At 42.4% G+C, this 15,604-nt stretch overlaps 1 non-coding gene across 1 annotated transcript; it reads right to left on the bottom strand.

Annotated features, from left to right (window-relative positions):
- Window positions 1–25: 25 nt before the first annotated feature.
- Window positions 26–92, bottom strand: LOC115895971. The gene has a single exon (XR_004056015.1). It is a non-coding gene; the product is annotated as a small nucleolar RNA U54 (small nucleolar RNA).
- Window positions 93–15,604: the final 15,512 nt, after the last annotated feature.

Below are 15,604 nucleotides of genomic sequence, written 5' to 3'. Positions count from 1 at the left end.
AAAATCGGCTTAAGGCCTTCACTTCTACTGGCTCAGAATAGCGTATAAAACTATCACCGTTACTCAACACAATAGGTACCTCCTCATCGCCAGCTGTATGACAATGAAAGCAGTTTTAGACCATGCTTTACCTTTTTAAGCAAGCAACTTGTCACTTCAGTTCTTGGAGTCCGCCTTGTACACTAACATTAACGAGTAAAGCTCGTCGCTTTTTGTCCAATTCCCGCCCCCACCATGACTGCACTGACCCTTTTCCAGGGATTTAACGTTGCGGCTCGTTAGGGTGATTCGAATTCGGTGAATTGCCACCTCCGGCTCCACGGGTGTTTTTCCGGTATCCTTAAAAGCCTATTGTTAGACACATAAGAAAGAACAATAAACCAAAAATCGTCTGCCACTTCTAGAGAAAGGCAGCTTCCGGAAGCTTCCCGGGTTCTCCCACCATTTCAGAAGCGCCTTTCCGCCCCTACACGCCCCGGCATCTGCCCTACAGGAGCACGAGCTCGAAACCGGAGTCCCCCAGGCGCACGAGCCCCGCGTTGAGCAGCCCGCCGCCGACTGCCGCCTCACCATGGCTGCTGCGCGGCTTCCTGACCGACTTGTTCCTCGGCGAGAGCGAACAGCGGTGAGTCAGGAGCAGGAGCGTGCGAACCAAATATCCGCAAGTCCTACAACCGCGTCTTCCTCGAAAAGAAAGGGGTGGGACTTGAGCAACGCTTATATATATCACGCTTACATCCGGGTCCCACACGCCCCGGAACAGGAAATGTCCCGGACCCTAGAGGCGGTCGCACAAGGCCGAGCTGGAGCACTCGTGGAGTTGGCAGGAAAGGCACGGCTGCGTGCGCCCCCTGTCCGCACGGAGGAACCGAAGTGCCGCAGGGTGGAGCCCCCGCCCCATCTCCTCGCAGGGAGATGGCCACCCGGCCGAGAGAACAGGCGAGACGGAAACCTGAGAAACTCCCCTGTCTGGTGCACTTAACCCTCTCCCTCGTAAAGTGCACACGAACTCTGGTTTTTACGTTGCAAATTTTGCTTTCTACACAGACCACCATACCACTCGTTGTTCTGTGAGGACGAGGTAACTTCTCTGAGTTTAGCTGACATGAGCAATGGCAGAAATGCTTCTCGTAAACTGGACACCTTACGTTAGCATTAGTAAGCAGTTATTTTTCATAGCCTGAAACGTCCTTTTGTGATATTTCAGCTCCTGGCTTCCCAGTCCAGCAGAAGTATCTACATCTATTTCTGGAAAGGACCTGAACTTGGCTTCTCGTCCCTCTGGAAAGTGAGGTGAAAATGCCAGGCTGCGCAGCTACCCTGAGGCCTGGCTAGCCACCCAGTCCTGATACCTCATCTCCTTTCTGTTGGATAAAGTCATTGGATAAGATCCCCCAGGGTCTTCTTAATACTGAACATCTGTTCATAATCACATAAGTGACCAAATATTCGCAAACCCGAATGGTCAACTGGGCTGAGCAATGGGAGCGAGCGCAGGATGAGCTCACCTACACCTGAGCAAGAAGCCGTGGATAATACATGGAAATCATTGAGATGGATTTTGATACAGGGCAGAAGGAAGAGTAAAATAATCTCATACTACTTTCCACCTGAAGCTCTGAGCCAAAAGAGTTATTTGCTCAAACACTTCGAACTGGGGAGGGACAGAACTCTGATGCCTCCCTCCAGGCCTGTTTTTGTTGTTGTTGTTATTTTTTGTTTGTTTTTGAGACGGAGTTTCCCCCTTGTTGCCCAGGCTGGAGTGCCACGGCGCCATCTCGGCTCACCGCAACCTCCGCCTCCTGGGTTCAAGCGATTCTCCTGCCTCAGCCTCCCGAGTAGCTGGGATTACAGGCATCCGCCACCGTGCACGGCCAATTTTGTTTTGTTTTTTAGTAGAAACGGGGTTTCTCCCATGTTGGTCAGGCTGGTTTCAAACTCAGGATCTCAGGTGATCCGCCCACCTCGGTCTCCCAAAGTGTTGGGATTACAGGCGTGAGCCACAGCGCTCGGCCCATCAGGGCTCTTTCTTGAGGTTTTGTCTTCTGTTCCTTGGTGGAAAATTATTTTTGAAACTTTAATCAGATAATAGCATTGTCTTATTTGGTGATAACTGGAACATAACTAATAACTGGGTTTCTTTGGCTCACGATACATATGAGGGTTTTTGCTGCCATTTTAACAATTACTTTAAATTTTCAAATTTGGATGTTTTCCAGTTCCATTTTTGGGTTTTTTGTTTGTTTGTTTGTTTGTTTTTTGAGATGGAGTCTGGCTCTGTCGCCCAGGCTGGAGTGCAGTGGCATGCTTTTCACTCAAGCGATTCAAGCGATTCTCCTGCCTCAGCCTCCCGAGTAGCTGGGACTACAGGTGCGTACCACCACTCTCAGCTAATTTTTTGTATTTTTACTAGAGATGGTGTTTCACCGTGTTAGCCGGGATAGTCTTAATCTCCTGAACTCTTTATCCGCCCACCTCGGCCTCCCAAAGTGCTGGGATTACAGGTGTGAGCCACCGCGCCCGGCCCCAGTTCAGTTATTTTTAAATGTAATCCATTGTCTGTAAGTACTCTATTTGTAGAATTTTTAGCAGAAAATCTGAAAGCCTGCATTCTTATTGTGCTAGCTGGAACCTAATTGAGACTTCATAACTTAGAGGTTTAACTTATTGGAATGGCTATGTGCAACAAATAGACAAAAGCACAATTGCCCTGCTCCCTGGGGTGGTCAGCCACCACTGTAGTACTGCCTGGAGGTGACTGTGCATCTTTTAAGTGAACATATACAGCAGCATTCATGTTTTCTAATGCTCAAAGATGACTGGAAATTCAATGAAGGAATTTCATTGAGAAGTACCATTGTAATTTTTGTACAAGTGTGATTTTTTTTTTTTTGATAACAAATCTGGCACATCTTTTTCTTAGGCTTACCTCATCCTTTAAGTATTTGAGGAACTGGTGAACAAGTTAACTACTTTGATCATAAATAAGGAAATTTCATTATAGAGAAAAGCAAAATGTGGCTCAGCAGGTATGTGAAAAATAGCTGATGTGACTAGAACTAAGGAAACACATGATTAAGTTAATATTAGACAAAAGTAATGGAAATTTTTTATTTTTTATTTTGGAAAACAGTATGGAGGGTCCTCAAAAAATTAAAAAATGGAATTTCCATATGAACCAGCCATCCCACTTCTGTGTATATACCCAAAGAAAATGAAATTGGTATCTTGAAGAGATACCTGCACTTTATTGCAGCATTATTTACAGTAGCTAAGGTCAGGAAATGACCTAGGCATCCAGCAACAGATGAATGGATCTTTTTTTTTTTTTTTTTGAGACGGAGTCTTACTCTGTTGCTCAGACTGGAGTGCAGTGGTGCGATCTCGGCACGCTGCAACCTCCATCTCCTGGGTTCAAGCAGTCCTCCTGCCTCAGCCTCCCAAGTAGCTGGACGTTCAGGTGGGCACCACCATGTCTGGCTAATTTTTGTATTTTTAGTAGAAACAGGGTTTCATCATGTTGGCCAGGCTAGTCTCGAACTCCTAACCTCAGGTTATCTGCCCACCTCAACCTTCCAAAGTGCTGGGATTACAGGCGTGAGCCACCGTGCCCAGCCTGAATGGATCAATATTATTCAGCCTCAAAAAATAAGAAAATTCTGGCTGGGAATGGTGGCTCACACCTGTAATCCTAGCTTTTGGGGAGCCCGAGGCAGGTAGATCACCTGGAGTCAGAAGCTCGAGATTGGCCTGGCCAACATGGTGAAAGCCTGTCTCTACTAAAGGTAAATATACTGTGTGAGTTCACTTATATGTGGAGTCAAAAAAAAGTCAAATTTGTAGAAACAGACAGTAGACTACTAGAGTCAGGAGGTGGGATCTAGTAGGGTCTGGGAATTTTAAAGTTTATTAGTTTAAGTTTCAAATACTTTGCCATATTTTTCTCTTAAAAACCAGCAGCTTCTTTGGCCCCCAATTTCTCTTTAAAATGTTATATTCGGGCCAGACGCAGTGGCTCACGCCTGTAATCCCAGTACTTTGGGAGGTCGAGGTGGGTGGATCACCTGACATCAGGAGTTCGAGACCAGCCTGACCAATGTGGTGAAACCCTGTCTCTACTAAAATACAAAAATTAGTTGGGCGTGGTGGCGGGTGCCTGTAATCTCAGCTACTCGGGAGGCTGAGGCAGGAGAATTGCTTGAACCCAGGAGGCAGAGGTGGCAGTGAGCCGAGATCACGCCATGGAATCCAGCCTGGGCAACAAGAGCAAAACTCTGTCTCAAAAAAAAAAAAACAAACAGTTATGTTTGAATACTAAATGTGATTTATCCATTGGAGAAAAAAGTAACAACAATAAGCCAAAAATAAGAAGAAAATACATAACTCCATCATTCAATGTATGTTTCTTTTCTTCTCTTTTTTGAGAAGGAGTCAGTCTCACTCTGTTGCCCAGGCTGGAGTGCAGTGGTACGATCTCAGCTCATTGCAACCTCTGCCTCACAGGTTCAAGTGATTCTCCTGCCTCAGCCTCCTGAGTTGCTGGATTACAGGTACCTGTCACCACGTCCGGCTAACTTTTGTATTTCAGGTGAGACAGTGTTTTGCCATGTTGGTTAGGCTGGTCTCGAACTCCTGACCTCAGGTGATCCACCGGCCTCAGCCTCTCAAAGTGCTGGGAGTACAGGCATGGGCCACTGCGCCTGGCCAACATGTCTTTTAATGACGGTGTTATCATGAATTGTATGAATGGTTCTTTTAGGATTTGTTGAACCTGTCTTCTGTTTTTAGGCAGTTAGGCTTGTTTTCCCATTTTTCGGTCTTATAAACAATATCATGAGGTAAATTCTGGTAGATCAGGGTTTCTCAGTCTCAGCACAATTGACATTTTGGGAGCTGGATAATTCTTTGCTTTGGGGGACTGTCCTATGCGTTTAGGAGGTTTGGAGACATCTCTGGCCTCTATACTCACTAGGTGTTGGAGCAACCCCACTCCTCCACTGGTGACGATCAAACATGCCTCCAGACATTGTCAACAGTCCCTGTGGGTAAAAATCATACCCGGTTGACAGCCACTATTGTAGATGAATATTTTAGCTCCTACTTAATGCCTTAGGTCAGTTACTAAATAACTTATCCTCTGATGGCTTAATCAAAGAATAAGCACATTTTAAATACTTTGGTATTAAGTAAGTTGCCCTCTGGGAAGGTTGTACCCAAATAGATATTTCCTCCAACAGCCAAATGAGGATTTCAGTGTGAAAAACATTGAATTAGATATCAGGTTCATTTTAACTTTTGAAATATTCCTAACAACTTTATGAAATTTGTGTTTTCAATATCGCTATCTATAGCCTTTCTTTACTGATTTTTGCAGATCTTTTAAAATTATCTTGTAAAGACTTTTACTGCAGGTATTTGTGTGGGTCTGTGGATGGCCATCTACTGGTCTTTCACTGCAATGACAGTGTCATCCTACTTTTTCCAAAAGGAAATTTACGGCAGTCAAAAACTACTGAATTCATGGTACACATGTGGAAATGTCTGAATCACATTTAAAAAGGTAAATTGTTGAATGAATGTGGATGAGTCTGTTTAGACACAACAGTAGTCCCCACCTTATCTCTGGTTTCACTTTCTGAGGTTTCAGTTACCTGCAGCACAGTTCAATAAGATACTTTGAAATCAGAGAGACCACATTCATGTAACTTTTGTTACAGTATATGACTACCACTGTCCTATTTGATTATTAAAATATTTAAAATAATATTAATCTCTTGGTGTACCTAACTTACAAGTTAAACTTTATCATAGGTGTGTATGTACAGGAACAAATGTAGTATATATCAGTTTGGTTCTATCTGTGGTTTCAGGCACCCAGGGTGTCTTGGCACCAGCTCTGTGGATAAGGAGGAACTCCTGTATTTTATCTGTGGAATTTAAAAATCTAAATACAACATTTGTATGTTAAACTTCTTCAGTCTGAAATGCTTTCAGGCATCTACTGGGGGGCTTGGCACTACCTCTGTGGTTAAGGGGGAACTCCTGTATTTTATTTGCAGAATTTTTTATCTAAATACATATTTTTTTGTATTAAACTTCTTCAGTCTGAAATTTAAGAATAAAAACCAGAGAGAGTATGTGAAGATTTAGAACAGTACTCAGCATATGAGAGTAGCCAGCACCAGGCCAGGTGCGGTGACTCATGCTTGTAGTCCCAGCTAGTGTTTGGATCAAAGCAGTCCAACTCTAGAGCCTGCACTCTTAGCCTCTGTACTGTCAGTGTACATTAGCAGTCATCTTTTTTTTTTTTTTTTTTTTTTTTGAGGCGGAGTCTTGCTCTGTCCTCCAGGCTGGAGTGCAGTGGTGCAATCTCAGCTCACTGCAAGGTCTGCCTCCCGGGTTGATGCCATTCTCCTGCCTCAGCCTCCAGAGTAGCTGGGACTACAGGCGCCCGCCACCACGCCTGGCTAATTTTTTGTATTTTTAGTAGAGACGGGGTTTCACCATGTTAGCCAGGATGGTCTCAATCTCCTGACCTTGTGACCTGCCCTCCTCGGCCTCCCAAAGTGCTGGGATTACAGGCGTGAGCCACCACGCCCGGCTGTTAGCAAGTCATCTTTATCATTTGCAGTGGCAGTATGTCTGAGAGATACAAAATCCTGTTGTGTTAAAGAACATGGCATAGAAGGGCTTTATACATTTCCCTATAGCTGAGGTTAGAAATTTTACACTTGATCTTAGCCAAAAGGCTGAGAAGCGATGAGGTTAGAAATTTTATTGAGCTACTATTGTGTCCATTGTAAGGTAGAATGCTCATTTTAATGTTCTCATCCTTTCATTTGAAGTTCCATAGATACCAAGGCCATTCAACCCTATTTGCTCATTAAAATCATTTTACTAAATAAAGTGACCAAAAGAACAGAACTAGGGATACAATAACATCTTTCTTTTTTTTTTTTTTTTTTTTTGAGACGGAGTCTCGCTCTGTCGCCCAGGCTGGAGTGCAGTGGCGTGATCTTGGCTCACTGCAAGCTCCGCCTCCCAGGTTCACGCCATTCTCCCCCTCAGCCTCCCCAGTAGCTGGGACTACAGGCGCCTGCCACCACGCCTGGCTAATTTTTTGTATTTTTAGTAGAGACAGGGTTTCACTGTGGTCTCGATCTCCTGACCTTGTGATCCGCCCACCTCGGCCTCCCAAAGTGCTGGGATTACAGGTGTGAGCCACCGCGCCCGGCCACAATAACATCTTTCAACAGAGAATGATTCATATGGAACATATGATAGATTAGTAATTTACAATCATATTTAGTGGCAGAGCTCACAGAATTCTCTGTGGGGGTGGGAACTGAATGTCCTGCCCACAGGCCTCACTAGTACCTCCTGTCCCCTCTCTTTGTCCTGCTCCCCCGCCTGCATAAAATCTGAAAAGTCACTGGTCTCCTCCTGTCCCAGCTAGAACTGCTTCCTAGCTCTAGCAGAGAACCTGCAGAAGATTTCCACAACACAGCTTTGTGATCCTGACACCATGTGGGAAAGCTAGGGATATGTGATTTACCAGTCACTTCTGCTGGGTTTGTGCTTTTCATGTTCTACAGAATTAATACAACTCTTTAGGAAATATTTCTACTATTTGCCTTCCTTTGTGAGAAGACTGGACTTTATGGCTCTCCCCACATACTAATTCTGCTGTGTTGCTTTTGTGCTTTGGACTGATTCAAAAATGGCCCCAAGAGTCCCCACCTCCTGCTCTTCATGCCCTTGTGAAAACTCCTTCTCCGAGTGTGAGAAACCGTGACTGCTCCCAAACATTAGAATTTGGCAACAGTACTGGGATGTCACTTCCACAAATAGATTAAATAAGAATCTGATTTCTGTATTGCCAGTGGACTCTCCCTTGCTAGCCTTGAGGAAGGAGCTGCCATGTTGGAGGCTGCCCTATGGAGAAGCCCATGTGGCAAGGACATGAGGGCGGCTGGTGGCCCAGCCAGAAAGGAGCTGAGGCTCTCGGCCCAACAGCCTGAAAAGAACTGAAGTTACACCCACAATGACATGACTTTGGAAGCAGATCCTTGAGTCTTCAGATGAGACCTCAGAACTGGCCAACACCTTGATTGAAGCCCTAATGACAGACCCTGAAGCAGAGAGCCCTCCTAAGCCATGCCTGGATTCATGATTCACAGGAACTGTGAGGTAATGAATGTGTGCTGGTTGCTAAATTTGTGGTAATTTGTTACTTTGATACTGAGGAAATCAGATTACAATAAGAAAGAAATCAGATTACAATAAAGAAAGAGAGAAAGAAAAGAAAGGAGGGAAGGAAGAAAGGAAGGAAGGAAGGAAGAAAGGAAGGAAGGAAGGAGAAAGAGAAAGGAAAGAAAAAAGAAGAGAAAGAAAGAAGAAAGAGAAAGAAAGAGAAAGAGAAGAAGAGAAAGAAAAAAGAAAGAAAGAAAGAAAGAAAGAGAAAGAAAGAAAGAAAGAAAGAAAAAAGAAAGAAAGAAGAAAGAAAGAAAGAAAGAAAGAAAGAAAGAAGAAAAAAAGGAGGGAGAGAAGGAAGGAAGGAAGGAAAAAGAAAAGAATAATTGAAAAAGAACACTACAAATGAAAAATCATCATGCCCTAATAGAGAATGAACAAAAATCTTGAAAAGTCAATTCATATAAAAAGATGCTTTTAGGAGACAAATATTAAAAAGGAAAATGTGATCTCGCAAGTACTGAAGAATTACAAATTTAAGGTATCTTTTTTTGAAACACCCTTACATACACAATTCTTAATTTGAATGAAGTTGTGGTAAAAGAAGATCTCGCCACTGCTAATGACAACATAAATTATTAAAGCTTTTTGGAAAATAACTGCAGTTTGGCAGTGTATCAAGAACCTCAAAAATATTTATATTCACTGATTCAGTAATTCTGCTTCTGGACATCCATCCTATGAAATACTACAGAATAAGAATTTTAATTGAAAAAAATCACCAAGAGCCATTTATTCTGGTAAGAAATTCAAAGAAAGATAAATGTTTTAAACTAGCTAAATAAATTGCAATGGAACAGTTGATTCCAAAGGATATGATGATTGTGATAACAGAAATGGCTGTACTATAGTGTTCAATAAATGGGACAGAGTACAAAATTATACACTGATATAAGTGTATTTTAAAAATCAACAAAATTTTCTTAAAACATACAGAGAAAAGACAGAAAGCAAAGTTTTGTTTGTCTGGGACTAGTTGTCTGGAAGGCTGTGGATTTATTTATTAAAAAAAATCTTTTCTTGTTTTCCAATTTCTAGAAATTATTTATAATATAAACACCAATTTAAAAAATAGCCACAAGAATTACTTGCCTCTCTGTACACTAATAATGAACAATCTAAAAAGAAAGTAAGAAGATAATTCCATTTACAATAGCATCAAAAGAACAAAATACTTAGGAATAAACCTAATCGAGGTGAAAACCTTTTACATTGCCATAAAACATTGCTGAAAAAAGACACAAATAAATGGAAGGACATCCTGTGTATGTGGTTTTTTTTGTTGTTGTTTTAAGACAAGAGTCTCACTCTGTCGCCCAGGCTGGAGCGCAGTGGCATGATCTTGGCTCACTGCAAGCTCTGCCTGCCGGGTTCACGCCATTCTCCTGCCTCAGCCTCCAGAGTAGCTGGGACTACAGGCGCCCGCCACCACGCCCGGCTAATTTTTTGTAATTTTTAGTACAGACGGGGTTTCACCATGTTAGCCAGGATGGTCTCAATCTCCTGACCTCGTGATCCACCCGCCTCGGCCTCCCAAAGTGCTGGGATTACAGGCGTGAGCCACCGAACCCGGCCTCATTCTGTGTTTATGAATTGGAAGATGGAATCTCACTCTTGTCGCCCAGGCTGTAGTACAATGGCGCGATTTTGGCTCACTGCAACCTCTGCCCCCCGGGTTCAAGCAATTCTGCTGCCTTAGCCTCCCAAGTAGCTGGGATTACAGGTGCCCGCCACCATGCATGGCTAATTTTTGTATTTTTAGTAAAAACAGGGTTTCACCATGTTGGCTAGGCTGGTCTCCAAGTCCTGATCTCAGGTGATCTGCCTGCCTTGGCTTCCCAAAGTGTTGGCGTTAAAGGCATAAACCTCTGTGCCCAGCCAGAAGATTTAATATTGTAAAAATGTACATACTACCCAAAGCAACCTATAGATTCAGTGGAATCCTATTTCAGAATCTAAATGTCTTTCTTTGCAGAAAAAAAAAAAAAATTACCCTAAAATTCATATGGAATATCAAAAGATCTTTAATAGCCAAAACAATTTTGAAATGAAAGAACAAAGTTAAATGACTCACACTTCCTGATTTCAAAGTATATTACAAAGTCATAGTAATCAAAACAGTGTAGTACTGGCATGAAAACAAACAAATAGACCAAAGGAATAAAATAGAGCCCAGAAATAAACTCTTATGTATATGGTCAAATGATCTTCAACAAATATGTTTCATTTAGTTCTTTTTTATTATTTCTTTCTTTACCAAAGTAACTTAAACAAACACAAAAGTCACATCATTTTATTTCTTCATCCTTCTATTAGCATCTCTAAAATATGGACACTTTCTTACATAACCATAATGTCATTATCACTCTTAATTAACAATTTTTCACTAATATCAAATGATTTATCAATAATCAAATTTCCCTAATTGCCTCAAAATATGTTTTATGGTTGTTTTATTTACATCAAGATCTAAATAAGATGCACACATTTCTTTTAGGTGTTCTTTTAATCTAGATTCCTCCCCCCCCCAATTGTTTGTTTGCCTGTTTGCAGAAACTAGGTTCATTTTCTTTTTTCTTACGGTTTTTTTTGTGTGTGTGGTGGAATCTTGCTCTGTCGCCCAGGCTGGAGTACAGTGGCATGATCTCGGCTCACTGCAACCTCTGCCTCTCGGGTTCAAGTGATTCTCCTGCCTCAGCCTCCGAGTAGCTGGGACTACAGGCACAAGCCACCACTCCCAAGTAATGCATTTTTAGTAGAGATGGAGTTTTGCCATGTTGGTCAGGCTGGTCTCGAATTCCTGACCTCAAGTGATTTGCCCACGTCGGCCTCCCAAAGTACTGGGATTACAAGTGTGAGCCACCTCACCTGGCCAAACCAGGTTTATTTTCTATTAAATGTCCTACATACTGGGTTTGCCTATTGGCTTCTGGGCTAGTCCCTTTGCATTGCTGTAAAGGAACACCTGGGAGTAGGTAATTCATAAAGAAAAGAGGTTTATTTGGCTCACAGGTCTGCAGGCTATTCAGGAAGTATAGCTCTAGTATCTGCTCCAGGGAGGGCTTAGGAAGCTTCCACTCAGGACTGAAGGCAAAGAGAAGCTGGCATCCCATGGTGAGAGAGGAAGCAAGAGCCAGGAAGGGGGTGCCAACCTCTGTTTTTTTTTTTTTTTTTTTTTTTTTTGAGATAGAATCTAGTTCTGTAGTCCAGGCTGGAGTGCAGTGGCCTCATCTCGGCTCACTGCAACCTCCCCCTCCTGGGTTCAAGCAATTCTCCTGCCTCAGCCTCCCAAGTAGCTGGGACTACAGGTGCCCACCACCACGCCCAGCTAAGTTTTATATTTTTAGTAGAGAAGGGGGTTTCAATATGTTGGCCAGGCTGGTCTTGAACTCCTGACCGCAGGTGATCCACCCATCTTGGCCTCCCAAAATGCTAGGATTATAGGCATGAGCCACCGTACCCGGCTGCCAGCCTCTTTTAAATAACCAGATATCACATGAACTCAAAGAACCCACTCATTACCATGAGGATGGCTCCAAGCTATTTGTGAGGGATCCACTCCCATGACCCAAACACCTCCCACTAGGCTCACTTCCAACATTGGGGGTCACATTTCAACATGAGATTTGGAGGGGACAAAACGTCCAAACTTTGTCAGCTTCTTTGTGGTGACATTGAAATCTTTCTATTAGCCCCCATTTGATTTTAGAGACTTTGACTAAGTTCAGGTTCAACATTTAGGGGAAGAATCCTTCATATGTGGTGCTGTGTGCCTAACCTCAGGAAGAATACATTAGTTTTTCCGCCTTCAGAGATAATGAGATGGATCAAGGGGTTCCGTAAATCTGTCTATTGTAAGGGCATCCTCCAGCTTTCTCTCATGTAATGGTTCCATCCATTACATATCACCTGACTCAACTATTTAGGACTTACAAAATGAGGCAATCCTAATTTTATCATTCCTATCCTATTTAGTATTTGGAAATCTGTTAAACAAACAAACAAAAAAAAACCTCTTCCACATAAAATAGAGCTATTTGGTGGATATGCAGTATGTACAAGAAAGTTAGGGTAGCCAGGCACGGTGGCTCATGCCTGTAATCCCAGCACTTTGGGAAGGCTGAGGCAGGTGGATCACCTGAGGTCGGGAGTTCGAGATCAGCCTGACCAACACGGAGAAACTCCATCTCTACAAAAAATTAGCAGGGCATGGTGGTGCATGCCTATAATTCCAGCTACTTGGGAGGCTGAGGCAGGAGAATCGTTTGAACTCAGGTGGCGGAGGTTGCCGTGAGCTAAGATTGTGCCATTGCACTCCAGCCAGGGCAACAAGAGTGAAACTTGGTCTCGAAAAAGAAAAAAAAAAAGAAAGAAAGAAAGAAAAAGAAGGAGAAAGAAGAGGAAAGAGAGAGAGAGAGAGAGAGAGAGAAGAGAGAGAGAGAGAGAGAAGAAGAGAAAGAAAGAAGAAGAAAAAAGAGAGTAAATGCTAATTTTTTCCTTTTAATTATCAAATTTCAGAGTAAGGAATTGGTGTCCTAGTTATTTACTGTGGCATCCAATGAGCTATTAGAGTTATTCTTCTCTTTTTGATATCATTCTATCATAAATTTATTTGTCTTTTATGTATTCAATATCTATCAATTCTAGTCTTAATTCTTTTTGATGCTTAAATGGTTTCATAATTGTCTAATGGTAGTCTTTATATTGGCCCCTGTTTTGGACATAATCCATAAATCTTCCTTGCTTTTTGACACAACAATATGTCCCTAACTCATCTTATAAATTCCTACCCAGATTTAGAATCAAGCATTCCTCCAGTGAGCCCTAATGTTTTTAGTGGGAAATGCTATCTAGAGACTCCAATCCAGACACAAGTTGTGCTCTGGGCTATTGGGTTATCATTACCCCTAGGCCCTTCAGTGGGACAGAACCGGAAATGTCTACTTGTGAAATTTAAAATAAAATAATCTAGTAAATATGTGCAGTATGTGATTTATACCACAATAAAGCTGTTTAAAAACAAAAACAAAAATAAATGCACATCAACGGGCTCAATTTCAATCACTATATTTAAGTCAACACTGGTAAGATAAAAGATAATCATGTTTTAAACAGAAAAGCACATAACACATAGCACACTCCTGTGCACCACTCAGAGTTTAGCCATCAACTGTTGACGACGTTTTTTTCATACATAAGACAGCACAATAAATTCTAAGATTTACAAAAAACAGAGTGGGGAAACAATTAGATAAACATCTAGAAAAAATAATTTGAATCTCCTAATATCTACACCAGAATACTTGTCAGGATCAGAAAGATCAATGAAATCAATGTAGACAATGAAAACTCAGATGTGCCATAACAAAACTATGGTGATTTTAAAAAAAATGAAGTTGTGAGAGACAAAGATGACCCAAAACCCAAAGCAGAAAAGATTATTTAATTTGACAACAACAAAAATAAAATTCTTGATGGTAACAAGCATGATGAGCAACTGACAAATTGAAGACAGACTGACAGACTGAAGTAAAATTTCTGCAACTCAGATCACAGATTAAGAGCTAATTTTCGGCCAGGTGTGGTGGCTCATGCCTGTAATTCCAGCACTTTGGGAGGCCGAGGCAGGAGGATTAGGAGGGTCAGGAGATCTAGACCATCCTGGCTAACACTGTGAAACCCCGTCTCTACTAAAAATAAAAAAATTAGCTGAGTGTGTGTGGCACACACCTGTAGTCCCAACTACTCAGGAGGCTGAGGCAGAAGAATTGCTTGAACCCGGGAGGTGGAGGTTGCAGTGAGCCGAGATCACACCACTGTACAGGCTGGGTGACAGAGTGAGACACCGTCTCAAAAAAAAAAAAAAGAGCTAACTTCCATATCAGAGAGCGCTTACCAAATCAATGAGTTGAAATATCAATAACCTAATAGAAAAAAACTGGTACAAGATATGAACAGACAATTCACAGAAAAGGAAATATAAATGACTCTTAAATAAATGAAACGATGCTTAATTCACTCTGAGTAATAGAAACACAACTTTGGGTGGTTGAGTGGTTGCCAAAATTAGTGGCAAGCAGTAAAAGCGATGACATTTGCTAAATCTTTTTTTTTGAAACAGTGTTTCTCTCTTGTTGCCCAGGCTGCAGTGCAATGGCATGATCTCGATTCACTGCAACCTCCACCTCCCAGGTTCAAGCGATTATCCTGCCTCAGCCTCCCAAGTAGCTGGGATTATAGTCGCCTGCCACCATGCCCAGATAATTTTTTGTATTTTTAGTAGAGACAGGGTTTCACCATGTTGGCCAGGTTGGTCTCAAACTCCTGATCTCAGGTGATCCACCCATCTTGGCCTCCCAAAGTGCTGAGATTATAGGCATGAGTCACCACACCTGGTCAGATTTTGCTAAATCTTGATTCTTGCCCTTTTAGTAGTCTATGTGATCAAATGGGAAGAACACATACGGTGCTTGCTACAAGCTGTTTTATGGTTGTTTGGAGGAAAAGCACTCGTGACCTGAGTTGCAAGCTGAACCAGCCTCTTTTTTCATGGAACACCATAAAAAAAGTCTTTTTTTTTTTTTTTTTCCATTACTGGTTCGAATTATGTTGTATCAAAGCATCTTTTCCCATCCCTTAATAAAAAATCTAGGAAGAAATCTAATCAGTCTATTATTATACTTTCTGGTAACTTTAGATTATTACAACCCAGTCCAGTTCAGTTTAAAACTCTAAAGTGGTATCCAGTTCAATGCTTTCCTTTCCACTCTCAGTGGTTACACTTGTGGCTTGAGTAAATAGACTATATAATTTAAAATAGAAACTGGGACACTGATTGAGTGAAAGTCAGCACTAATAATAATAATGATACCTTGGTCATGTGCTGAGGCTACCCTGGCCATATTGGATGAATGGTCACCCTAGGTGGAAGGACTTGAAATAGGGAGAATGGAGCTTCCTCTGCTATTTCAAAACTCTCCCCCTGTGGATCCTAAACCTAACTCTAGTGCTGGGGAGCAGGAAGGAGGGACAGAGAAGCAGAAGGCATCTCACATGTCTAGCAGTATGTTGGTGGTGGGGAGCTACCGTTGGATCTGTTCAATTCCATGCCTTGCCTTTCAAAGTTGGGAGATCATCTGATTGATCACCCTCCTCTCACAAAGGAGGAAATGGGGACCCATGGAGACGATGACTCTTGTGAGGGGCATGCCTAATAAGGGGCTGAGCCAGCACTCCAGCACGTCATCCAACTTCTCCCCAGGGTCCCCTGTGCTGCACTAAGGCAGCTTCTCTTACATGCGCCCATCAGAGCCAGGACCAGGATGAGGCTTTGGGCTTAGTAGTTAAGGGG

Source organism: Rhinopithecus roxellana, unplaced genomic scaffold (assembly GCF_007565055.1).
Source record: "Rhinopithecus roxellana isolate Shanxi Qingling unplaced genomic scaffold, ASM756505v1 contig4050, whole genome shotgun sequence".
Taxonomy (NCBI): Eukaryota; Metazoa; Chordata; class Mammalia; order Primates; family Cercopithecidae; genus Rhinopithecus; species Rhinopithecus roxellana.
This window is presented reverse-complemented; position numbering and strand designations above follow the sequence as displayed.